Below are 27,463 nucleotides of genomic sequence, written 5' to 3' on the forward strand. Positions count from 1 at the left end.
CACTGGGGCTTTGTCACACAGTAACTTTTTGAGGTTTCACTTTAAACCTCACTGTTTTAAGTGAGGCTTTTTTAAAAGACATAACTCGTCCAGGAAACTTAGTTTATGTAATTATTAATATTCCTACAATATTTGTCGTTCTATCCCTTTATGAGCTCGTGTAGTAAGCCCAGACTCCTCTCTTGCAACGTTTAAGAGAAGTTTGGAAATTAACTTCTATCCCAATGGAATGCAACAGCTTTAAGGGTTGAGATAGCAATAATAAATACTAGTTATTTGCCACACATACTGTCCTTTAACCCTTTCGCTGCTACGCCTTTTCCCCCTCCTGTGCTAAGCCTTTTTTGGCTATTTGGGGGTAGTTCGCACTTAGGCCCCTGTGACCTTTTTGTCCACGTAAGCTATCCACGCCAAATTTGTGTTCTTTTTTCCAAAATCCTTGGGATTCTGAAGGTACCCAGAGTTTGTGGTTCCCCTGATGGGGACTGAGAAATTAGCCAAAATACAGCTGCACTTTGAGTTTTTGGGGAAAAATTGGAAAAAAGTGCTTCAGAAGAAAGCATCTGTTTTTTCCCTGCAAATGCTATTAACAAAGGGTTTGGGGTGCATATTCTGAATATCTAATTTTGACAATGTAAAGTGCTCCAGTGCAGTTTGAACTTCAGATAAGAACGTCCCAGAACATGCACAGTCGAATAGAATTCCCAAAGCTATAAAGCACCTTAAAGTATTAGCATTAGCATGTAGGATTCAGCAATACCACCTCAAGATAGCTGCGGATCCTGTAATATATATGCTCACCAGTCCTAACTCCAGTCGTAGAATTTCCACTGAGGTCATGGAATGTAAAGTTCAAATCTATTGTAAAATCTTACCTTTCACCTTATCCATAAAATGCCAACCACTGACTTTAATCGTTTCAACAGCTTAAAGAAGAGTGGGAGGATCCTTCATTTTATAAACCGACAAAAGATGTTTAAAATGCCTATGACCAGTTGCCCCATAAAGTGTTTTTAGTGAATTTCCATGAGCTTAAGCCATATTTAAAATATGGGCAAAATGGTCTTTATCTGCCAAACTCGCTGAGATGTTTCTGCCCAAGTAGGGGAACAATTTGACTACCTCTAAGGGAATATTTGTAAAGGACCAACTACAACCTTTACCCCTCGAACAACCTGTTGCAGAGCATCTCATAATTTCAGTCTTATCAATATTGACCTTCAGAAACTGGTCATCAGAGTAGGTCCATAAAACGTCTAGACGTTTCTGAAGGCCTCTAGGACTCAGATCTAATAGGACAATATTGTTTGCGTAAAGCAGAGTCCCCATGGGGTAACCACCTAATTTTGGGGCATCCCCACCAATTATACTCACTGCCAGAGGTAAAGCTGCCATATTTCATGAAAAAAGTAAAGGGGTCAATATTCAGCCCTGTTTAAGCACATTTCTAATTGGAAATTTCAGTGTCATGCCTCGCCTGCCCCCTAACATAATGTGACACCATGTATCTGTATGAAGGAGAATAATAAGTTTTAGAAGGCCCTCTGGAATACCCATAGCATTCAACTTCTTCCAAAGAATCTGCCTTTCACTGTGATGAAACACAGTTGAGAAATCAATAAAGGCCGCATAGACCGGCATTTTCTTCCCCTTCACACATTTTTCCAGCAGCAAATGGGTCACCATTATATTATCAAGGGTCGAGTGCCCAGCTCTAAACCCAGCCCGTTCGAATGGGACAATAACATTTTCTTCTACCCAGTCTAGCAGGTTATTTAGGATACATCTGGCAAAGATTTTCCCTGAAGCATCTAATAAGTGATCTGCCTATAATTTCCCAGAAAATGTACAGATCTCTTCTTATTGAGCGACAATAAAATACTTCTCTTCCATGAGTTTGGAACCTTCCCAGTTGAATAACAATAATGAAAAATGCAGATAGATAAATAGCCCAACATTCCATATCTAATTTTAAAATAGAAATGGGCAATTGATCAGGACCTCTTGCCCCCGTGTTTGTAGCAGCTCTGAGGAGGCACAAAACTCCCTGTTGCGAGGAGGCAGAAGGAAGAAAATTCTCACAGCTACCTCAACATCTAGGAGCCTTTCCGTACACCCAACTGAGGACAGGATTCATGGCATATAAGGAATTATATAATTCTGCCATTTCATACTAGTTATATACTAGTTATGGTATTTCTTTTTGGCTCAACTAGGGTGCCTGTGTTTTCCCCTACAATTCTCCAAAAAGCTTTTGAGTTGTTATACTTTGCTGCCTCGGTTAGCATGATCCAAATGTCATCACAACTACACCTTTTTTGGATTCTTAACCATCTAGACCCTCTTCTTTTAAGACATGCAATCCATCTATTTCTCTCTTTAGGATAATAGACACATTGCCTTCTTTGAAAGTGATTAATAAGCATATTAAAAGTGAACCTTTTATTAAAATTATTTAACTGATTTGCTATCTCCTCCTGGAGAGGCCTTCTGGGGAGGGTGATATACAAATACATTTTCTCATACCCTCCTCAAATACATGGATCGGCAGCCAACAAGAAGAGGACATAGACTCAATAATTTTCCTTAATTCAATGGCGAACCTATGTTTATCTTCAATAGACCATAACACCTTCCCATTCACAATACCAAGCAACACCTCCTCCTCATCCGATATTTGCCATAGGCAACTGAGCTCCGGATTCCCTAGGATAATAGAGAGCATTATATTGTGGTCACTCCAATCGTTCTTTAGTACATTTAAATCAGACACCCAAGGGAAACTCAAATACAAACTAATAACATAATCAATAACTGTTTCAGAATTTACAGACGTGTGTGTATAACAGGCCGAAGTGTCGCTCTGAAGTCTCCCATTAAGAACAACAAAATCATATTCCCTACAAGCACCCAGGACAAGAGCACTTCTATTTGTCCTAGAAGTTTGAGGGAACATGGCAACCAGAATATTTAACACCTGCTCCCTTTCCTTATCAGCCAAAAGAGCCAGGGAATGATTAGAAATAGTGGCGTTGAAATCTCCCATGATTAGGGGCCTGGAGGTACCCACCTTGGCCATTATTATAATAATGTAATCAAAAAAGTAATTCAACAAATAGGCATTTTCTTGACCTGGTGGAACATACAAATTGGCCAAGATAAAAGGAGCAAAGTGACATCTATCCCAGTTCTGGTCAGGGAAAACAATACAATGTAACAGTTTTGAGCGATGACTAAAAAATTGATACACCATGGAACATTTTGTAGACTGAAGTGTACCTATACCACCACTCCCATGGCCACTCCTAGATTTTTTAGCTGAACTGATAATAACATAAAACTTTTTGACCTCAGAAGGGGCAGTAGCCCATATCTCTTGGAGGCAGACTATAGCGGGATTCTGTGCACCCAGATTCCAAATCTTCCCTAAGTTGGTCCAACAGCCAGCAATGTTCCATGATATTTTTCTAATATTTTGCAACATACTACTAAACACCCCACTTCAATACCTTCGAGATAGAGGATTTTTCTCATATTTAAACAGCCAGCAAGCCAAGCCCCTTTAGACACATCTTCATTTTTGGACAACAAGCCTGACTTTTGATCAGTACATTCAACCAGTCGCCTACCATCTTTACATGAGATCACAGTCAATTTCGCATTAGCCTTCATTTCCTCTTGAGACGCTAAACTCTCATCAAGAGCACCCAACCGTTGCACAGACTTCCTGCCCCTTTCATCAAACCTTTCCCCTGAAGAGAAGAGGGAATTATATCAATTCCTTGGGACAAAAAAAGTCGCCAATCATCAAAATCAAATTTGTGATAGCAGGGGACCTAAATTGAACCCTAGTTTTTTTCACCCAACCAGAATCTAGCAGTTCTACCAGTTCTAAGGCACTACTCCTAACCAATCGAAGTTGATGAACCTGGGTTAGAAGATTTAACACAAACGAACAGTTTAAAAAGAAGGAATCATCAAATAGAGAATAAAATCCAAATAAGTTCTTTCTGTTAAATTATTAAAACTTGTACTGTAAGAAAGCTGATAATTTTGATTGTTATTAATTGCCTTATATGGTATGTTCTGAGGCACCAAGACTGGAGGGATAGGATTTATAATCGCCGTAGACAACGTTATCACCTTTTTAGGGCCTTTCTTATCCCTTAGTGTAGAAATATTTGGTACTGATAGCACAGTTTTAAGAGGGACAATCTCAGACTCCTTAACCAAAATGACTTCTTTATCCACCCCAACCTCCCCAACAGGGACGTCCTCGTTTTCATTGTTGATATCTCCCGCCCTTTTCACAGAGCGATTAACCAACTGTATCTGCCCTTGTTCCAATTGGCCTGCACACTTTCCCTAAGAACTATTAACAAATTCATCTGGAAATTTAAATTTCCTAACTCCTTTTTTCTTAAAGCATCTTAACTTTCATTTAACCTTTTGCCCAACTTTTTTGCTCTATTCTCTGGAGCTGCCCCAAATTCTGAATAGATATGATTTGTTTCTTTCACGCTTCCCTTCAATTTAAAAATTGGGAATACTTTCTTACAGCTGGATATGCAAGGGGACTTTAAGTTCCCTACGCCGCCCAAAACATCAGCTGGGGAACAATCTTCCTCCTTAAGAAGGAGCTCTTTAGATGATAGGTCAGTTTCATCATTCCCAATCCCAGATTTAAACTCATCAACTGGGGCTAGGCGTTTCGATGTTGGACAACCAACTTGTACTGCTACATCACAATTAACGGAACCTGACTGTGCATCAACAAAAGCATCCCCCTCACATTTAAATGTAAGCTCTTTCAAAATTATTGTCAAGCTGTTCAGCAGATGATCAATACTGACAGTTGTTTTTTCTAAAAGCTGCAAAATAAAAGACAGAATTCTCTTGAGGCACTGAGGGGTCCTAGAAAAACAAACATAATCATTAGACAGATTCACAGCTGTGTTAAACGGTAGCTCAGGACAAGAGCAAGAAGACAGGATCGACCTGGAAGAGAAGTTGATACTAGGAGTACTGCTAAAAAATTCCAGAGACCTCCTCTTCCTCTGTGATGGTGGCAAGATGTTAGTAGTAGAAGAGGGGGCTGAAGTGGGACCAGCCTTACAAGGTGATTTTACAGGGAGAGAATAATCGAATTTCAGCGAAGCCTCTCCAAGACATTATACTTGTGGAGACATCTGGTTCCTCTCACACAAAAAACCCTGAGGCGTCCAGGCCTAGAGGACCCACACTAAGATGCTCTTTGGTCAACATTATCTGTTAATAAGTATCACTCGAGGTAGACAACAGAATATTGGACAGACTTCTGTCTCCCAGGCAGTTATTAAGAGAGCAATGAAGAATTGCCATCTGTTTTCTGCCCCCTGCTCTCTCAGATCCCTCTTTTACCAGTCCAATACTTGGGGATACTGTATCAGCTACCATCTTCCCTTGAGACTCTCCACCGCTCAAAAAATCAACGACATGCTTTCTCCTTTATGACTCCAAAAAGAGGCGCCTTATTTCTTAATGGATTAGATTTCATTTTTGGGGAACATCTTGTGGAACTCAGTCTTCCGGATGTCAGCTTTTTGGCTGTCATCCTAATGCAAGCCAAAATTCAAGATAACAACTTAGAAAAGGAAAGAAAAGACATTTGGATAGGAGTTCAGAGTGGTGCTAGCGCACCCTCAGCCGTAAGCCGCACCTAGCTGGGCCGCTTCTGCGAACTGCAGGGCTCGACCTGGTGAGACGGCACTCCTTGATTCACTTCCCATGTCCCTTACCCTCTCACTTGGGGGCATCCAAAGTCCTGGACGCTGCTTAAGGTTGCTTAAGATCAATTTATGTTTCTTTGCATTTGTGCTGTCCCCCTATGGGCCTCACTCCCAGACAAACATGCCAGACCCGGGGGCAGAGGACAGCAAACAACAGTGAAGCGTGAGGGATCGTAGGGGAGGAAACACTTGAGAGGCCCCACAGTGCCAGGAGCTCCTTAGTCCCTGATCCCCTTGTTTCCCTTGTGCCCTACCCTCTCCACTCACTGCTTCAATACACTGGGGATACTTCAGACGTGATGCTGCTGGTGATGAGGAGAGGAGCGAGAGAGGGTAAAAAGGGGCAAGAGGACTAGCTTTCGCCACAGCGTGCAGAGTATGGTGTGGCCGCTCTCCAGGTTCCGCACCGGAATGTTTTGCCTTAGTGTGAGTTTTGAGAGGTTTCCAGCCTTATCTGGTTGTATTACGTTTGTGTTAAAAACAGATAACAAACTAAAAAATTACATTAAGGCACACACCTTGACATAAATATGAGACATTATTTTTCTTTTATAAGTAGTCCAAATGAAAAATGATGTTTATTTCACGTTAAATGTCCAATTCCATCGTCTTGTAACATTCCGATTCCAAAATCAAATTCCAGTTCTTTGATTCAATTCAGCCAACACATGTTTCGTCTTGGGAAGTGTCCCACTAATTTCATCAGGGCTGAAAAATTCATGTGGACAACCTTGTATTATTCTACAGTACTATAAGTAATCATATATGTTCCCACCACCAATCACAGTGTACGTGGAAACCAAACATAAGAAAATGTTGTTGTTAATAAATGCTCATGTATCAGTGTACCTTGTCATATGTATAAATCCACTGGTCCATAGTAAGTCATCCTTGTGAACATCACTGTGGTTAACACATGTAAATATAAACCTCTACATAGAACAAGCTTATATAAATCCAGAATCTTATGCGTATGAACAAATTCAACAAAATATTCCCAGTAAAATAAGTGTAGTTACAAAACGCTCATGCACACACATGTGAAACATGTATAAACCAAATGCCACCAATATAGATGTTAATCATAGGTGCTTATACAAAAACAGTAGCATCCTCATATCCAATGGGCAATACCTGTTTATTTTGTTATCCCAAAACACTATAAGAACTGAGTATCTCCCTTTCCTTAGTTCCTCATATCTCAGAGTTTATGCAAAATTACTGTCAAAATAAGTAAATGACCTTAATCCCTCGTTGAATAGGGCTTGAATAAACAGGTTGACCAACAAATATGAAAACTTACCCCAGATTTAATAACTGCCATAATCCACCATCAAAATCTGAATAATTAAGAAACTGTATCTGTAAGCAAACCCATGAAAATGCCATTATCCCACACACATGCCCAACATTGCTAATTTGTGTGTCACATATTAAACAAGATGCCTCCTAATAACACTCATAACGGAACGTTACTAATTTAACGGCATATCATCTAGCCACCAGCTACCTCCTGCAGAAATTAGCATAGCTCAACATTGATAACCACAACGTTCGCATATTAAAATCATATTATCTCTTCACAAACATCACTAATTGAATTTCTTAGTAACCTATCAAATAAAACAAAAAAACAGAAAACCCCATGCCATAATCTAGTAACTCACGATATTATCCTAAAATGTGTGCCTAAATGTGAACTCTTATCCTCGGGGAGAAAGCGCCGCGAGTACGCTTCCATAATGCCGTTCTAGGGAATAGTCTCTCTTCGAATAGACCCACATATAAGGATACTAGACATAAACATAAGACTAACTCCTCCATGCACCTATATCTTGAAATAAAACATCGCCGCCATCTTAGCCTAGTGACTGTGAAAACCCATACACTTAGGACCAATTTCACCCACTATACGACAGTACATACATACCTGCTTGAATCCTGAATAATGACTATTTAGAAGAAAGAGTAATTACTTGTTACCCTATGCCAAGATTATCCAAAAACAAACACTTATGAACTCTACTAATTTCATGCCTCCCAAGGTCCCCATATTTTAAATCAACCATAAAAAGCTACAAACTTAACTATCCTCCTCAAGATATCTTAATATTGCCTCCTAGTCCCAACAATATAATGAGGAAAAGTGAAAAGAAATGAATAACTACCTCCATAATTGCCTAAATTCACAAATACTGTTATGAGCCAACCACCTTCTCTGTTTCCCATTGGATATAGAGTATGTTATCTGTTAAAATTACATATTTAGTTGTTAACTTCAATAATCACTTAACTCCATGTGTGTGCATAGAATTCATGAATATGAGTTCAAACTCATAGTTCATACTAGTACATAGGTCCAAACTTCAGACATTGAATTAATCATATTGCTGATATCTAGACTGCTGTGCACCACTACTATATAGTCAAAACCAATTAAAATAAACAATCTTATTTTCCCCCAAAAAAGCCCTTCCCCTTCCACCCCGACCCCCCGCTGGTCCCCCCAGTGACGTCTGATGACGTCAGCGTGCAAATGCACAATTACCCCTGATCCACACCCGGGGGGGGGGGGCAGAAAGTCTACTAGATGCCAGGGAATTAAAATATATATATATATATTTGGGTGGTGGCTACCAACCAGTATGGGCCTGGTTATGCCCCCACCTCAACTGAAGGGGGTAACAGTCTTTCTGCTCTGCCCCGCACTCTAAAACATCTTATCCCATAGCAAGCAAGAAGACATTTGATTATTTTGGATTTTAGTTTTACATTTGGGCCATGAGAGCTTGGCTAACTCTCAAAATCGTCCCACTTGGAATGGTGATGGCTGCACTTTATGGACTTTGGGACGCTGCCATGTAGAAAAATCCACAAGACATTGACACATCTGAAAACTAAACATCTGGGTGATTCCAGGGTGGTGTGTTTCACATGCACCCGCACCATTTTTGTACCCACAATCCCCTGCAAACCTCCAACTTTGCTGGAAATCACTCATTTTCCCCACGTTTTTGTGATGGAACTTTCCGGAATCTGCAGGAATACACAAAATTCCTACCACCCAGCATTGTCTCATCTATACAGATAAAAATTCTGCTGCACTTGTCAGCCTAAAAATGTTTTTTTGTACACTGCCCTTTTGGACCCCCTTTGGTTCCCCCTTATTATCGACATGTTTTTGGCTCTTCCCTTTCACAAGCACTTGGCCCACCTACACAAATGAGGTATCATTTTTACCGGGAGACTGCGGATAACATTGGGTGGTATGAAATGTGTCCCAGTGCGGTGATCCCACACAGAAATGTGGGAAAAATGAGATTTTTTAGCTAAATTTGAGGTTTGCTGAGGATTCTGGGTAAGAAAACATTGGGGGATCCACGCAAGTCACACCTCACTGGACTCCCTCGGGTGTCTAGTTTTCAGAAATGTCTGGGTTTGGTAGGTTTCCCTAGAAGGCTGCTGAGCCCAGGACCAAAAACGCAGGTGCCCCCGCAAAAACAGGTAGTTTTGTATTTGATAATTTTGATGTGTCCAGACAGTGTTTTGGGGCATTTCCTTTCGCGGGCAGTAGGCCCACCCACAAAAAGTGGGGTACCATTTTTATCGGGAGACTTGGGGGAACGCTGGGTGGAAGGAAATTTGTGGCTGCTCTCTGATTCCAGAACTTTCTGTCACCGAAATGAGAGGAAAGGGTGTTTGTTTGGCCAAATTTTGAGGTTTGCAAAGGATTCTGGGTAACAGAACCTGGTCAGAGCCCCAAAAGTCACCCCATCTTGGATTCCCCTGGGGGTCTAGTTTTCAAAACTGCGCAGGTTTGCTAGGTTTCCCTAGGTGCCGGCTGAGCTAGAGGCCAAAATCCACAGCTAGGTGCTTTGCAAAAAACAGCTCTGTTTTCTTTGTGAAAATTTGATGTGTCCACGTTGTATTTTGGGGCTTTTCCTGTCGCTGGCGCTAGGCCTACCCCCACAAGTGAGGTACCATTTTTATCGGAAGACATGGGGGAACGCTGGGTGGAAGGACATTTGTGGCTCCTCTCTGGTTCCAGAACTTTCTGTCACCGAAATGAGAGGAAAAAGTGTTTTTTTGGCCAAATGTTTAGGTTTGCAAAGGATTCTGGGTAACAGAACCTGGTCAGAGCCCCACAAGTCACCCCATCTTGGATTCCCCTAGGTGTCTAGTTTTCAAAACTGCGCAGGTTTGCTAGGTTTCCCTAGGTGCCGGCTAAGCTAGAGGCCAAAATCCCCTGCTAGGCACTTTGCAAAAAACAGCTCTGTTTTCTTTGTGAAAATGTGATTTGTCCATGTTGTGTTTTGGGGCAGTTCCTGTCGCAGGCACAAGGCCTACCTCCACAAGTGAGGTACCATTTTTATCTGGAGACTTAGGGGAACGCTGGGTGGAAGGACATTTGTGGCTCCTCTCTGATTCCAGAACTTTCTGTCACCGAAATGAGAGGTAAAAGTGTTTTTTGGGCCAAATATTGAGGTTTGCAAAGGATTCTGGGTAACAGAATCTGGTCAGAGCCCCACAAGTCACTCCATATTGGATTCCCCTAGGTGTCTAGTTTTCAAAACTGTGCAGGTTTGCTAGCTTTCCCTAGGTGCCGGCTGAGCTAGAGGCCAAAATCCACAGCTAGGCACTTTGCAAAAAACAGCTCTGTTTTCTTTGTGACAATGTGATGTGTCCACGTTGTGTTTTGGGGCTTTTCCTGTCGCGGGCGTTAGGCCTACCTCCGCAAGTGAGGTATCATTTTTATCGGGAGACTTGGGGGAACGCTGGGTGGAAGGAAATATGTGGCTCCTCTCTGATTACACAACTTTCTGTCACTGAAATGAGAGGTAAAAGTGTTTTTTTGGCCACATTTTGAGGTTTGCAAAGGATTCTGGGTAACAGAATCTGGTCAGAGCACCTCAAGTCACCCCATCTTGGATTCCCCTAGGTGTCTAGTTTTCAAAACTGCGCAGGTTTGCTAGGTTTCCCCAGGTGCCGGCTGAGCTAGAGGCCAAAATCCACAGCTAGGTGCTTTGCAAAAAACAGCTCTGTTTTCTTTGGGAAAATGTGATGTGTCCATGTTGTGTTTTGGGGCAGTTCCTGTCGCAGGCACAAGGCCTACCACCACAAGTGAGGTACAATTTTTATCGGGAGACTTAGGGGAACGCTGGGTGGAAGGAAATTTGTGGCTCCTCTCTGATTCCAGAACTTTCTGTCACCGAAATGAGAGGTGGAGGTGTTTTTTTGGCCACATTTTGAGGTTTGCAAAGGATTCTGGGTAACAGAATCTGGTCAGAGCCCCACAAGTCACTCCATATTGGATTCCCCTAGGTGTCTAGTTTTCAAAACTGTGCAGGTTTGCTAGCTTTCCCTAGGTGCCGGCTGAGCTAGAGGCCAAAATCCACAGCTAGGCACTTTGCAAAAAACAGCTCTGTTTTCTTTGTGAAAATGTGATGTGTCCACGTTGTGTTTTGGGGCTTTTCCTGTCGCGGGGCGTTAGGCCTACCCCCGCAAGTGAGGTATCATTTTTATCGGGAGACTTGGGGGAACGCTGGGTGGAAGGAAATTTGTGTCTCCTCTCTGATTACAGAACTTTTTGTCACCGAAATGAGAGGTAAAAGTGTTTTTTTGGCCACATTTTGAGGTTTGCAAAGGATTCTGGGTAACAGAATCTGGTCAGAGCCCCACAAGTCACCCCATCTTGGATTCCCGTAGGTGTCTAGTTTTAAAAAATGCGCAGGTTTGCTAGGTTTCCCCAGGTGCCGGCTGAGCTAGAGGCCAAAATCCACAGCTAGGTGCTTTGCAAAAAACAGCTCTGTTTTCTTTGTGAAAATGTGATGTGTCCATGTTGTGTTTTGGGGCAGTTCCTGTCACGGGCGCTAGGCAAGTGAGGTACCATTTTTATTGGCAGACATGGGGGAACACAGAATAGAAAAACAAGTGTTATTGCCCCTTGTCATTCTCTAAATGTTTTCCTTCAAATGTGAGACAGTGTGTAAAAAAGACGTCTATTTGAGAAATGTCCTGTGATTCACGTGGTAGTATGGGCACCCCGGAATTCAGAGATGTGCAAATAACCACTGCTTCTCAACACCTTATCTTGTGGCCATTTTGGAAATACAAAGGTTTTCTTGATACCTATTTTTCATTTTTTTATATTTCAGCAAATTAATTGCTGTATACCTGGTATAGAATGAATACCCATTGCAAGGTGCAGCTCATTTATTGGCTCTGGGTACCTAGGGTTCTCGATGAATCTACCAGCCCTATATATCCCCGTAACCAGAAGAGTCCAGCTGACGTAACGGTATATTGCTTTAAAAAATCTGACATTGCAGGAAAAAGTTAGAGTAAAACGTGGAGAAAAATGGCTGTTTTTTACCTCAATTTCAATATTCTTTTATTTGAGCTGTTATTTTCTGTAGGAAACACTATTTTGTCTACTTTTCAGAAATGTTTAGCTTTCTGGGATCCAGCATTGGTTTCCCACCCATTTCTGTCACTAACTGGAAGGAGGCTGAAAGCACAAAAAATAGTAAAAATGGGGTATGCCCCAGTAAAATGTCAAAATTGTGTTGAAAATGGGGTTTTCTAATTCAAGTCTGCCTGTTCCTGAAAGCTGGGAAGATGGTGATTTTACCACCGCAAACCCTTTGTTGATGCCATTTTCAGGGGAAAAACCACGAGTCTTCTTCTGCAGCCCTTTTTTCCCATTTAAAAAAAAAAAAAATGAAAATTTTGCTGTATTTTGGCTAATTTCTTGTTCTCCTTCAGGGGAACCCACAAAGTCTGGGTACCTCTAGAATCCCTAGGATGTTGGAAAAAAAGGACGCAAAGTTGGCGTGGGTAGCTTATGTGAACAAAAAGGTATGAGGGCCTAAGTGCGAACTGCCCCAAATAGCCAAAAAAAGGCTCGGCACAGGAGGGGAAAAGGCCTGGCAGCGAAGGGGTTAATGCTTGCTGTCCCCCATGACTTAGGTTTTAACTAGGTCTCCTCATCTTACCTCTAGCCATAAGTGCATCTAGATCTCTACGTACCATCTTGTAAAATACATCGATGTTGTTATAACTTGCTACCCTCGGTGTCCAACATGATTTCTTCTTCAACCCACTAGTTACATTCAAATCTGGTGCTATGTTCAAGTCAGTCAAAACTTTCAATACAGTAGTTGGATCCTCCTCACAGTCTGTAATTGATAATAATGCCATAGTATCATGTATGTCCTGAATTGATAAATTAATACGCTCCACCATTTGTACTGGTGATTTAGGGTCTTTGGGCCAGATGTACCATCACGGCCCATTGCGATTCGGTAATAGCGATTTTTAAGAAATCGCTATTACCGACTCGCAAAGGGCCATGTATCACATTTGCGAATCGGTAATAGCGATTTATTAAAAATCGCAAATGCTATTACCGAATCGCAAATTGCGATACCGGCCCCATTCGCAGCTATGGGCCTGTTGGCCCATAGCTGCGAATATTTTGCATTTCCAAAATTGTGATTTCTGAACCAGAAATCGCAATTTTGGAAATGCAAAAGGCCAGGGTGCTGGGGGCCTAAGGCCCCCTCTCCTGCACCCCAAAAACTTTCTTTTCAACATGTAAGGTACACACATGCCAAAAGGGCATGTGTGCTTTACATGTTGAAGTTAAAAATGCAGTTTACCTGCATTTTTAAATTTTGCACCAGGTTACCACCTGGTGCAAAAGCATGGTATTTTGCAAGTGCAAAATGCCATTTTTGGAAAAATCGCAATTTGCGATTTATTCCAGAATAGCCTTGCAACCTGGAAATTGCAAATCTCAAATTGCGACTCGCAATTTCCAGGTCGCAACGCAAGAAATCGCTATTTTAGCGATTTCTTAGTTGTGGTCTGCGAATGCATTTCATGCATCGCAGACCACGGTTTTGCACTCGCAAACGGCCGATTTTGCCGTTTGCGAGTGCAAAATAATTTCCTACATCTGGCCTTTTATTCTGAACAGAGCATAATTTGAAATGTCTCTTTAACTTAAGCTGTCTAACAAATTTGTAAAGAGCTATTTTTATTCTACATAAATCACCAATACGAGCTGGGCAAAAATTCAGACCCTTACTTAAAAGTGATATGTCTGGGGATAGAATCTTGTCCGATAAGTTAACCACATTAACCAATTCCTCTGAAAGAACCCCTACACTTTCTTGTTCCATGACCTTGTCTTCAACCCTCCTCTTTGCCTGGGAGTCTCCTCCTCTCTTACCCCTTCGGGTTTTCCTGTGCAGTCCCTTCTGATCTCGATTTTCTTGTTTGATTCTCAACATTTCCTGTAAAAAATGTACTCCTATTTGTAGGCAAGTTTTGATATGATGTTCCTTCCTCCCCATCAGTGTTACTATTGCTAGTTGGAGGAGCACTTAAAGAAGTCGAGTCCGAACTGACAGATGCTGTTGGATGAGTTTGTGTGGTATTCATCTGAATAGGATGATCCTATATTTTTAGAAAAAGTTAACACTGCCACTCAAATAATCCCTCTCATCCCTTTTAAATTGTCTTGCTTTCCTCTGTGTAATCTCATCCTGATAATTTGATAGCACATCATTCAATATTTTGTAATTCTTGTCTGTAGCCTCAGTTAACTTCAACTCCTTAATTTCCTTTTCCAATATAACAATCTCCACCTGTAATTTAGGTACTTTTCTATCTGCATTTTATATTTGGATATCCATCAATCTCATGGAGCTAGAGGTAAGTTCATTGTCCCATAATGTTAATAGATCTGCATCTAAATCATCATATGTGGGAAAGATTTGCGATCGCAAACCCCTCGGTATTCTGTAAGTTTTCTATATTGTTTCAATGTAGCTGCATCCCACCATTTTGACATTTCACTCTTCTTGAGTTTTTCCACCCTTATAAATTTGTCTCTTAGGCCCTCTTTCCGTGTATGGTTTCCACTCCTAATGGCTACTTTTACAGTAATACCTTTATGCAAATTACTGAATAGTTCATCCGTTATCTTATCCCTATCCATTATATTGCTGAACAGTGCTGAAAAAGCTACATGTGCCCGGAGCTGCCTCCCCATTGATAAAGAAAATCACCCAGAGGGTGTTTTTTAGGGGAAATTGGCACTCACAGACACACGATCATTAGTAACAATAATTATAATTGTGATCCAAATCTCTTATGAGGCGGTGCTCTTAAGGGGGAACACACCCACAACCCCCAAACATTAACAATCAATGACTGTCAACAGCAGCAAAATTACTTTAAAGCACACGCCTAGACTTAAATATGAGACATTATTTTTCCTTTATAAGTAGGCATATGTAGAATGATGTTTATTTCGCGTTAAAAGTCCAATTCTACCATCTTGTAAAATTCAGATTCCAAAATCAAATTCCAGTTCTTCGTTTCAATTCAGTCCAACACGTGTTTCGTCTTGGGAAGTGTCCCACTGCCTTCATCAGTGCTGTTTATTTTATAGTCCCAAAACAGTCTAAGAACCAAGTATCTCCCATTCCTTAGTTCCTCATATCGCCGAGTTTATGCAAATTTACCCAGATTTAATAACTGCCACAATCCACCGTCAAAATCTAAATTATAAGGAAACTATATGCGCACTATCCGTGAAATAAATAAAAATAAAAAAACTGCTCTAGTAGTTGATCGCAATGAAGGGTGCTATTCCCAAATTTCGGAGACAATTTCACAGTAGAACACAAAGCCAGAATGAATAATGGAATGCCAATGAACTTTCCCTCCTTTCTCCAGTCCGACAACCAAACTTCTCCAATGTGGAGAAATGTTCCAGGTAGTCTGAACTGCCAGGCATTTTTGTTGGAACTTGAATGTGGCCTGCGTGGTGTATCGTAGCATTCCGTTGCCATTGACGCTGCCCTATTTCATGAATGTCTGTGCTGTATTATATGTTTTGCTCTACTGTCATGCTAGTCTAGAGGGTGCACAGAAGCCTAGGCCTGTCCCTTGACATGAGCAAGATCCTCCGCTTGTCTTGTGACCTAAAAGAGTTCACCTATAGTGTCCTCATTGACAAACAGTGAACTTCTGTCCCTGTTGTGGATTTAGCACATAGAGCAATGGTTGCAGCATACTGTGTTTTGTGAATCCTTGGTTGTGACTAGACCTTTCTATATCTGTTAGTGGAGTGGAAGGCCTACTGATCAGTTCAAGTTCCACTTCTATGCAGTTTCTGTGTTCCCCACAATGACATTTTGCATCTATGTTGTGCATTTATGTTTATGTAGCACATGTGTGAGCAAGCCAGAGTAATAGAGCCTGTGGGATCCACTTTTGGTACACAGGATTAACCTTTGCACAAGATGGAGGTGAGGTTATTTTCCCTGACAATGGACGTATACTGATGATGGGGACAGTGAGGCTGGAGAATGGGCTCAGCGGCAACCGAGAACTGTGCACAGTGGGCCGAGCTACTGCGCCTCTACAGATCCTGGAGCTGCGTGGAGGTGAGCTGAATGGGACAGCGAGGCCAGACAGCTGAACCAGGCAGTGCCTTATGTCCGGCCCTACGCGGCTCAGTGCCTAGGCCTACTACCACCATTGCTTCCTTGCCTCCTAGAAGCAGCGCCCATCCATCGGAGCAGAGCGCGCGTGCAGAGCCCTGTGATGAAATCCACCAGCTGAATGATTCACCGTAAAGAGAGGAGGCGAAGCTGAACTGACTCTGCCTGACACACTTGCCAAGGTACAGAACTCACAGACAAGAGGCCTGTGTGAATCCACTGTGACATCACCCTGCACCCGGAGGCTCTCCTCCTCCACTGTTAGAGGGATAGTATACCTGCAGTGAATGGAAGGGCAATACTTGACCCTCTGTGCTACTGACACCAACCATGCTTAAAGTAAGGGTGGGACTCTATTTCCTCCTGCTCCCCACGGGGAGCTTCGTTGGTGGGCAGGGAAAGGCCCCCGGGGGTCGGCGCAGTGCTTGGCACCTACATTACTTTTTCGCTGGCAAAGACCTGGCATTGATTCTCAGCAACTAGCAGAGGAACTGTAATTTAGTGTCAGGCCACGATGGTGAAACGTAAAGTGGGAAAAATGCTTCACGGTGTCTCTCAGGGCGTAACGTCCTCGCTCCTGATGCAGCTGGGAAAGGGGCCATTGGACCAGGTAGAAGACCTGACCTTGGAGAAGCATACTACTTAGTTTGGAAGGTCCATACAGGATGCTAAAATTTCATTAGAAACCAAAATTGACACAGTTGCTACTGAAGTGTCTCTGTTGCGTGATGACCATAAGAAGCTGTTGGAGCATGTCGATTAAGTAAAATCATCACTGACAGCACTGCTTCCCACAAAAACATACTTGCAAGGTCAGCTGTGACAGGTGATCACGAAGGTAAAAGAGCTCAAGATGAGGGCAGAAGGTGCTGAAGGCTGATCTATTTGCAATAACATTCAGCTGCTGCAGATACCGTAAAACGCAGCGTGCCCCAGTACCGAGCTCCTAGGAGCATAGGGGCAATGGGAGCCAACTGTGGTGCTGGCTGGCATCAGAGATCACCAGGGTAGGTGATATCTACAATAATGATGTACTAGTGGATTTTGTGAGTCTGCATGAACAATTTGAGGCTCCAGTATGCCATTTCCTGCTCCACGGGGCAATTGCTGCAGTAATGCGCCAGTGGTAGTGCTCTGGATTGGCTGAACCTAGGCCTCACAGAGGCCTGCAGTGTATTTGTGAGATTACTGGAAAGTTACATGCAACTTCGCTCCTTTATGGAGGGTGGCTTGATCAGGCAAAATTGGACCTCAAATGGCTCAGGGAATACTGAAAGCTAGACCATGCGTTTGCTATAAGGTACACGGACTAGTCTAAAATGTTGGCGTATAGTCCAGTAGTTTGGCACAGTGCACGCTTCCAACTCATCCAATACTACTACCTTCATAAGGCATACATCACACCTAAACGACTGAACCTGATACTCTGGATGCATAAGTTAGCTTCCCTAGGAGCTGTGAGGATGATGCTGCCTTCATTTACATGGTCTGGGAGTGCTTACTTTAACTACCTACTGGAATGGAGTTTAAGAAATAGTGACAATGGCAACGGGACAACAGCTGACTGAGAGTCCAGGAGCATGCGTAATGGGCTGGTTGACCAGACCGAGGGCAGGCGCCGTCCCTACCTGATTCACAGATGTGGCGCTCATACTCGCCAAATGCTAAATAACCATGGTTTGGAAGGCCTCTGGGGCCATAGTCTGCAAGTCCGTTTCAGAACTCCACAAGTGGGCTAGCTTAGAGGGCGTTGTGCTGCAGAGGGAGGTTAACAGGGGATTATGACCCTGGAGTTGGGAGGAAGCCTGGAATCAGATTCTGGCTGACCAACCAGCACCCACCAAACACCATAAGCGGGCAGGAGAAGGGTAGCATACTGAAAGCATATACATACCCCAGTGATATAGCTTTAAAAAATCATTATCCTTTAACTCTAGCAGGGCTGTTAAGAGTTTCAGTTTTGTTTATATTGCATATTATTACACTGCTTTCTCTCAGAAGACATACTATCCTTTGAACTGGCTGTATAAGGACACTGCGGACAGCATCCTAGAATTAAAAGATCCAGGGGAGGGTGGGGGTGAATGGGTTAGCATGTGTTATACCTTTGTTGTCAAAAATCAATAAAATACATTTTGAAAAAACTTTAGGTGAATCATGCTGTTTATGGTTTCCCTAGATTAACTGCACTAGTTGGATGATGGCAGCAAAGTGCTGAAACTTCACACTTTGTGGTGCCTCTAAAGTGGGTAGTCAGTGCTGAAGACTACTCTCCAGCTTAAGAAGTCTCACTCTACACAAAGGCTGTGTTTGGGGAAGCCTGAGAAGACACTTGAAAAGATAACCACATCAAACCAGTTGTTAACCTGCGGGCAGTATATACATATCTCCTGTCTGATTTTGGTGCTTAAAAGTGATACCTTCCTACCACACTTGTTTCAGTTCCAAGGCTCTTGTGGCCTGGGAAGGTGGTGCTCTGAGGACTGCTGTGCAACCAAAGCTGGCATCTGCCAGGCGGCATGCTTCCCAGAGGTGTTGGGACATAACTCATTTCTGGATCTCTTGCTGGAAAGATTTGTACCTGTACCTAGAATCCTGCCTAGTGATAGAGGCAAGGAGCCTGCAGAGCATGCAAGAGTAGTGTTTGCTAAGAAGGAGCTAGGTGTAGCAAGTCTCAGATGTCTGTGTTGACACCCTGGAGAAAACGACTGAGAGGGATCTGTGAACAGTGGCGTCTGCGGGCCTGCACTCTCTCCACGTAGGTTCCTAGCGGAAACTGTGAAGATTGCAGTTGCCAAGGCCCGGTTGGAGCAGTGATTGCATATAAGTAGTAATCAACCTGTCCATTGCCCCATATGCCTGACGTATTCACCTAGGCATCCTTTCATCCCCGCCCCATACAGGGCTGCATTTGCCTATGTTGTGAACAGACAGAAAAGTCTGCACCTGCAACCATCGCAGAGATCCCCTGTCTGATGCAAGATTTCTTGGAGGTAAGAGCAACACTGTGACAACCCAGGGCTGCTAACTCCGTACACTGTCAGAGTAAAGGTCCAGCAGGCATAGCAGAGCAGAAAAGAAGCTGCCGGCTGGTATGCTGCCACTTACGGAAGGGCCTGAAAGTGAATCAGGGAGAGAGAAAGTGGGGCACTTTTACAGGTTCAGTGAAGACCGATCCATTATGTCTAGTTAGACTGACTGACACCTGAAACTGAACAGAAAGACTGAGCACAATAACTCCAGAAGTAATAACTGCACCTGAGCCATAATCACCCCAAAGAAGGAGGGCCACCTAGACCCGGCGGTTGAGCTCAAGCATGGATCTTGGCAGAGGATTGGGAGCAATGGAAGGGAGAGGCTTAGAACTGCCAAATAGTGCTCAGTGACACTAAACCACATTTTGTTGTACTGGTTTGCAGTATTTCGTTTTAGTGAACATGAAAGTACATGTCTTTCTGAAAAGAGAAGCATGGGGTTGGATATTCACTTATTATGTTGTTACGCGCTTGTTGAGATTTTAACTCTAGCAGAGAAATAGTACTTCTCGGAGAAGGCGTGACTGCTTGTCTTCACTACCATTGACAGTCAAATGATAGATGTGTTGCACCCGACCCAGTTTGTACAGCCATAGTGGATCTAACCCCGGTCAAAAAAGGCAAATGACCTCAACCCCACGGTTAAAGCCCAGTTGCCCTTGCCTGCCATTTTGCGCCCGATCAGTGTTGCACAGTGCCACAATGTTAAAAAAGTACAGCCTCAAGAAGTTTGGGGGGCACATTTAATGTGTACATTGAGATGTACTACTCTACATTTGTAGACATTCAGACTTACTGATACATTTATACAGTGCACAACCAATAATGGGGGTCATTACGACCCTGGCGGCCGGCGGTAAGGTGGCGGTAACACCGCCAACAGGCTGATGGTGTTCCGCCACCAATTATGACCGTGGCGCTATAGCCACGGCCATACCGCCGGCCCCTCCAACATACTGCAATGCACAGCTGCCCTGGGGATTATGAGTCCCCGACCGCCAGCCTGTCCGTGTTGATGTGACATTTCCGCTGGCCCAGCGGAAATGTCATAATAGGGAGCCAGGAATACCGCCGGCAATGGCGCTATTCTGTCTCCCGCAGCGTCTGCGGTCTTTTTACAAGACCGCCGAGGTTGTAATGACCCCCAATGTGTGGAAATTTTATCATCTAGTTTATTGATTTGTGTTGATGATATTTAAATATGTGTCTCCAGCACAATTATCCCAGTAGCCAGCATTATTGTCACAGAAATTCTCTCACTTTGAAGTCAGAGAAAGAAAAGTGAACACTAAGCTTTCTCCGAAGACAGAACATGACATTTGACCCCTGACTTTGAATGCACAGCAGATGCTACAAGAACACAATTTACAGGCCTGATTACAGAAAGTGGGCCCTCAGAATGATACTGTAAATAAGGATTGAGCAATGGAAGGAACAAACTCGATCTGGACATCCTGAAAGAAACAGGGCAGCAAATAGAAAGCAAGAAAATGGGAGTTACAAACCACAAAGCCAGAGGTAAGCAACGGGTGGAATGCATTCCTGGGGAAGCGTTCCAAATGTGCCCAAGATGTCAGTTAGCAAACCAGAGAGGAGTTCTATCTGGTAGGCTGAGACCTAAAAATGAATGTGTCTAACCCAGTGGCAGTTGCGTGACATGCCTGGATGCAGTAACAGAAAACGCAGAGGCACCCAAATAATGGACAAGTGGTAGACTGAAGCAGGTGAGTTCAGTTTACCTGTTTAAAGCTACGCCCTTAATTATATATGACACGTTCCTTTGAAACAATCGCTACTAATGCTTCTTTACCCACGCTGTTTTAGGAACTCTTTTACGCCCCCAGGCCCCATCTTTGATCCTACTTGAAGTACCATTCTGTCTCGCCCCTAAATACGTTCCCAGGATTTGGGGTGGGCCCCAGTACTTTTCCATTCAGCTTGATGTGTGCTTTGGCGTCGTCTAGCTTGTCGCTTCGGAGCTCTATTTGCCGCTCGTCAGCCTCAGTTTATGCGGCGTGGAGTTGCGTCAAGGCACTTGGAACAATTCCGACTTAGGCCTGGCTCCATTAAAGCAATTGGAAACGGCAGCAGGTGGTTCTCGGCCCGTCTGTGTGTCGGTTCCCGTGGAAACCCCAAGGCTGCGAGAGCCTCGGGAGATTTCATGCAAGGCTCTGGAAAAACGAGGCAGGTGTTCCCTTGGACCGATGGTGGAGGCAGTGGGGGCGCCCCGGCCCGAGCCGGTGGTGGGAGCCCATGGTACCGCAGTACTGGCTGCCCTATTCCACAACCTCAAGACACGGGCCTGTCAGTGCTGCCACAAATTCGCATCCTTCCAGCGCCCGAGCCGAGAGGCCAAAGAATGAATGACCACAGAATCTGCACTACTCTCTTATGCACCTGGACAAGTTCAAAACTCCTCGGCGGGGCGTACAGGGGGCGGTCAGTCTCTGCATTTTTTTTTATCTGACACTGTTCGCCAAAATCACATTTTCAGAAGCACATTAAAAATTGATCTATTTGCATATGAGCGTTGTGGTAATCATTCACTTCTGCTGTCACTGAAAGCTCCAGGCCACTCCGAGAGTCCAATCCAAATGTTAATTAAAATTAGCATTGGCAGTAAAGTCTTAGTACTGTTGCGCACTTGCGCTCATTTTATAGGAACAATAGCTCGGATAGTTAATGTTGAAGATCGCACATTTCTATGGATTTGTGCTGACAAAGTGCACCCTCGTTCTAAAGTTGGCATAACAAAGCGAGGATTTCAGAAATTAGTGGTGTCAGCTCCTGTTAGTGACAACTGCATCCCTCTGTTAAGGCCTTCTCGCACTCCTTCGCAGGAGAAGTCCTTGGGACCTGCTCATTGTTAGTTATCTATAAGTTTCTATTATGACATATGTGTCATCTTCCATTTACTTGCAACTGAAAGAAATTGTATAAAAAGGATGACTATTTATCACCCCGGTGCACCTTTCAATGTCATTTTGTGTGTGTATGCAGGGCTGGCTTGCACAACCAAGACCACTATCAGCGCGTCGGGATCAGATGTTGCTCGAACTGCAACTGTACTACTGGTACACAGTGGATCTTTAAGAGCATGGGCTCTGCCTTGAATGAGGTTGGAAAGTTTGAGTTTTGTCAACGTCAATCTCTCCACCCCACAGAAAAAGGAATTAATATGGAGGACCCATCGATCGGGCTGGATTGGCCAAATGGAGATAGCAGAATCTGCCTGTAGCCTGGAGGGTAATCTGCAGCCTTCAGTGAGAAATGGGCTAAGTGATGCTGAGCCCTTCTGCAATGTCATCGTGGTTGAAACTATAACTGCTGCTAACAGGGAAAACCCAAAGTCTATCACTCAATAGGACTTCACCAGCTTTGGTAATAAGAAAGTGATAGGAAACACCAGTTTGAACGAAGAGGGTGTGATGGGATTCCACCAGCTGAACCAAACAATGAGGATAGTTATCCCTCAGCTAAGTGGACAAGGGCTGTAGGATTCCACCATCTCTGGCAGTTCAGCTCAGTCGAAGAGGGGGTGATAGGCTCCACCAGCTGGGACAATCAGTGAGTGAACAGTAGGAAGACTTTTTATGCTTCATGTAATAATATACTTTGCATCCTGTAGAGGGAGTGAACAATCATTTTAGTTTGTGCAATGAGGGAGTGATAGGGCTCCACTTGCTCACACAATTAAGAAATTATAGGGCTCTACAGTTAGGGCGATGAGGGATGATAGGCCTTCAGCTCAGGCAATCAGCAGATGGAGAGTAGGAACAGTCAGTCTACCTTATCTAACAATATATGTCGGATCCTGCAGAGGGAATTTGCAACCACAATTAAACTCAACCACTACCATGCTTTCAACGAGGAACTCCAGGACCCACATCATTGGCATAGCCTAGACATCAAGACCTGAAGGCCTTTCTTGTCTCCAGACCAACCTCTAATCATAACTGTGGCCAAAATCATAATTTCAGTAGTGTAAGTAAAAGGCAAACAATTCATGTTAAAGGCTTAAGAACTTAATTTACAATGCAAATTCCCCAGGAACAACTTCCTCAAACCTTCTTAGCCTAGTTAAATTAAATTACATGCAGTTGAAAGAGGTCCTTGCGCCTTGCTGGCTGCTGTTGAATTTGGGCATACTGTCCTAGCTAATCTTGGATAACTCTCCAGCTTTCTAATTTTATAGCACCAATTGGACATACCTCCAGTGCATAGGAGGACTAACGGCATGCGGCATACACAAGACCTATCACTCTGGCACACTCTGCTGGAGCACACCTGTACTCAGTGTTGGCCGAAATAAGAGAGAGGGTTAGCGACCCACTGCCTTTCCTCAGACTCACATATTCTGCAGATCCGTTGAATGAAGGACTCAACGTTCTACACCCTTAAATCCTAGACAATTCAGTGTGATGGCGTGGAGGCAGAAACAGGCCCTACCATGGGCCACAAGATTTAAATAGCCATAGGATGTCCCCTCCGAGGCTCCAAAAAAGGTGCCTCAACTCACACAAAGGATGCATTGCTGCCCCCCAAATCCAGTACAACCTCGGAAAAGATGCTGCACCAAGCAGATGTGGGTTAAACTAAACCCGGTTTAAATGCCTGTGCCTTCATAGTAAAGTAGTTGAGGGCACACATTTTGACCCAAAGAAAGAAACATGAGGTATCTCAATGTACATTGACACCTTAATCTCATTTCCACATTCAATGATTTGTTGATTGTTTCTTGGGGTTTGCCTTGTTCATGACCATGAGGGATCTGCACTTACTTAGGGTATGAACCAGTGCATATAGGGAACTATTTGAATTCCCAGGTTAGTCATTCATGTTTTGGATTAATGGCCACTAGTGAAATAACCCCACCAAAAGCTGATTCGTTCGAAATATTCAGTTCTGCCTTCCTGGAAAAGTACAGTTTTCATTGTACTTCAATAGAGCCGAGCCTATAGCACTTTTTCGCTTATTGCTCATGTTGGAGTCACGAATTCAAGGCATAGATGGTGCCCGCTTGGACCGCACATTCATACATTTGGCAACAAAGGCCTTGTGCCTTCTAAAAACAGAAAGGATAACTCAAATCCTAATTTTTTAGGTCCCCTAGTGTTTAAGACAGTAAACAAAGGCTCTACTTAAACCCACTACCACGGTCTTGTCTTCATTCTGTGTTTCCCGTTTCCCACTGGTGAGCTATAAACCATCCTCCGGGGGTCACACTCTATGTGTTGATCTGGCTGTTGTTAACTATCACTGAAGAATGTAGACTTCCTAATAACTGAGTGTGGTTTGATATATGGACATTTCATATTATCATACTTAGTACAAAAATTCAAAACCTCGATTCTAGTTTGTGGATCCAGAACCCCCCAACTGTGTATATCCCAAATAAAAACAACTCACAAAGTGGCTGAGTGAAATTTCAAAAAGTTATTTACAATCTCTTTCACAGAAGGGCAAAAATGCAAGAAAGCAACAACCGCCGCTGTCTAAAAAGCTGGTAGTAAAGACATGCCCAGGAACACACACATACAAATATACTGTCCCTCAGTGTCTTAGCATTGGTGAGACATGCATCCTTCGCTCAGATATCGCCCTCAGCTATGGTAAAGCTGCCAGAAGAGTTCTGCACATTCTTTGCATAGTCAGATCGTAAATATTGTGACAACAGATTATGTTGGAAGGTTTGAGGATTTGCACCCTAAACCGCACTCTAGACCAGTATATAGCAGACTTTCCCAGAGCCTACCAGCTGAGAAGTGCTTGGTATCTGACAGGAGCTATTGTCTGTGGGAAAAGACACGGTTTAGCACTCTAAGCCTCAAAACTCACCCCTGGTGCCCAGTTAGAGTCCTACGTGGGCAATAGTCCTTAATAGTGACTCTGTGTATAAACAGAAACTCCAGGTGCAGCAACCTCTCTCAAGCCTCTGCTCCTTCAGCAAAGATGGACTACTCAAGGCAGAAGGCCTTGGGAGTTTGTCAGACAGTGGCTCGACGAAGCTTTGCGCGTGCCAGTCTCACTCTTGTGTCTTCTTGCTCCTGTTTTTGGTCTAGCCGTAGCCAAAGCCTTTACATTTAGGGAAAAGCTATATTTGTAATACACTTACCTGTTGTGGCTTTCAGCCAGCCCTCTTGATCCATTGCTTTATTGTTTCTTTCATTTTTTCCCCCGTCCACTACAATATCCAGCATCGGGTCAGTCCACTTCAGCCATTGGCTAACAGCATGAATGGCACCATTTTGCCCTTTCACAAGCATCCATGCCCAATCATCGACCGGCGTTCCCTTAAGTGGCAGGGACTATGTAGGTAATGTGTGCTTTTTGAGGAACGAAAACATTTTTGCTCATAGCCAATATTTTCTGTCTTTAGATTGAAAAGGACGAATCTACTTTCCCAACAATCAACTTTTGCAACAGCAATGACAAAACAGGTATTGACAAAGCCAAAAGGCTAGTAGTGGCGGAGCTAGACATGTTGGCTTTGCCAATGCTTGATTCTGTTTGGCTGGGGTCTGTGGGGTAAGGGAGCCCCTCCCTTCTGTCTCCAATTCCAGAATTGATACTGGAGTTGCTAAGGAAGGTAGGAGTATAAAGGTTTATTTTCAAAGGTACATAATACACTTCACTTCAGAGTATCTTTTCTTGATTTGTATGCCATATTTTTTTAGTGGTTTGTCATTCTTCTGCTTATTGGACATGGTTTTATTTAGTCATGCTCAGTTAGTTTGATCTGCCTCGGTTGGACCTAGCAAAATCAAAAGTACTTCACGCTCGCAAAAAGAAAGGTGTCATGTACAAAGTCTAAGCTCGCTGTTTTCCTGTTAATCGTTTAAACAGACTTTATTTATATTTCCTACTTGTTGACACCGAATACCTTAGCATCTAATTAAGCAGACTGTTTGGCATTTCTGTTGATTAACACCCTTTTCTCCGCAGCCGGGAACTACAAATTGAAGCCGTAAATTAATTTTGATGCGAGAGAGGGATTTGTAGCCGACTTACATGGATCGATAAAAAGAAAAACTTTAATATTTACATTCCATTCATCTTTATATTTTGCACTTAAAATAAATGAAGTAAACAAAAAAAAACGCGTCTTTTACATTTCAGACATTGATGTCTACAAAGGTGAAACAGATGATGTCAGTTCCCAAAAATCGGAAACAGTAATATAGCCAGGCGGTCACTCTGGTGAGTGTTTCTCTACATTTTCAGCAAATCTGCGTTACCTGTTTGCTTAAGCTCTAAAAAAAAATCTGAGACTGCCTCAGCCGCAACTGGTGTCTGCTGTATTTGGGTATAACGTTAGAGAAGACATTTGAATTTTACAAAGAGTATACTTTTAATTTACTTACTATTACAGAGTGCAGGCATGGGGCAGCCAGTGTCCTCCATCAGGTTGCAACTCTCCGGTTACTTGTCTGACGTTTGATATACTGGCGGACTGTGATTTGCAGGTCATGTCTAATGTGGCTTGATTTATAGGTCCAGCGGTTGAGTGGGAAGTCTTGACCAGAAAGTTTCTCAGTCTGTTGTTGAACGTAATAGTACTAGGTTTCGGATTTAAGTGTAATTTTTGGTTTTGCAGTATTTTGGAGGCATCTGAGTGGTTGTAAGAGGTTTTCAGAGTTTCATGTTAGGTAGGCAATGTTTCATCTTTTGCCCCACTGGATAATTAATTTCGGCATCTTTTGGGCCTGTTTTGAAGTATGTCTCGAATTAAGATCACGTGATATCTGTTTTCTACCTTTAGGTGTCTCCTACACATTGTTTTGGCCCTGATGATGACCCGTAGGTAACTGACTGCTATGGTCGAAACGTTGACAATATCAAATGTGGACTGTTTGTGTTTTTTAGGGTTGAAGTTTGGCGGTACACAAGATTTTGTGTCGCCTATGAATCAAGTATACCTTGGCAGCCACATGTTCTTGTATATATTTGTAAATATCACTGGTGCACAATTTTGCACTTCAGGAACTGCTACACATATATATCTAATATATATATATATTATACATATACATTCTTTGTATAATTTTGTTTTTGATTACGATATGATTTTGGATTGATAATGGGCAAACCAGGCATGAGGGAATTTGCTTTTGCATAGGTTGAAACTACTTAATAAAGT

General features: G+C 43.1%; 1 protein-coding gene across 1 annotated transcript in view; it reads left to right on the forward strand.

The window, feature by feature from the left end:
• Positions 1 to 27,463, forward strand: part of SYT11 (synaptotagmin 11) — a 117,823-nt gene that overhangs the window by 699 nt on the left and 89,661 nt on the right. Inside the window, exon 2 of the mRNA XM_069218472.1 lies at positions 26,443 to 26,523. The gene's annotated coding sequence lies outside the window, so the exon portion shown is untranslated. The remainder of the gene's footprint in view (positions 1 to 26,442; positions 26,524 to 27,463) is intronic.

This window comes from Pleurodeles waltl, chromosome 12 (genome assembly GCF_031143425.1).
Source record: "Pleurodeles waltl isolate 20211129_DDA chromosome 12, aPleWal1.hap1.20221129, whole genome shotgun sequence".
In the NCBI taxonomy this organism is placed as follows: domain Eukaryota; kingdom Metazoa; phylum Chordata; class Amphibia; order Caudata; family Salamandridae; genus Pleurodeles; species Pleurodeles waltl.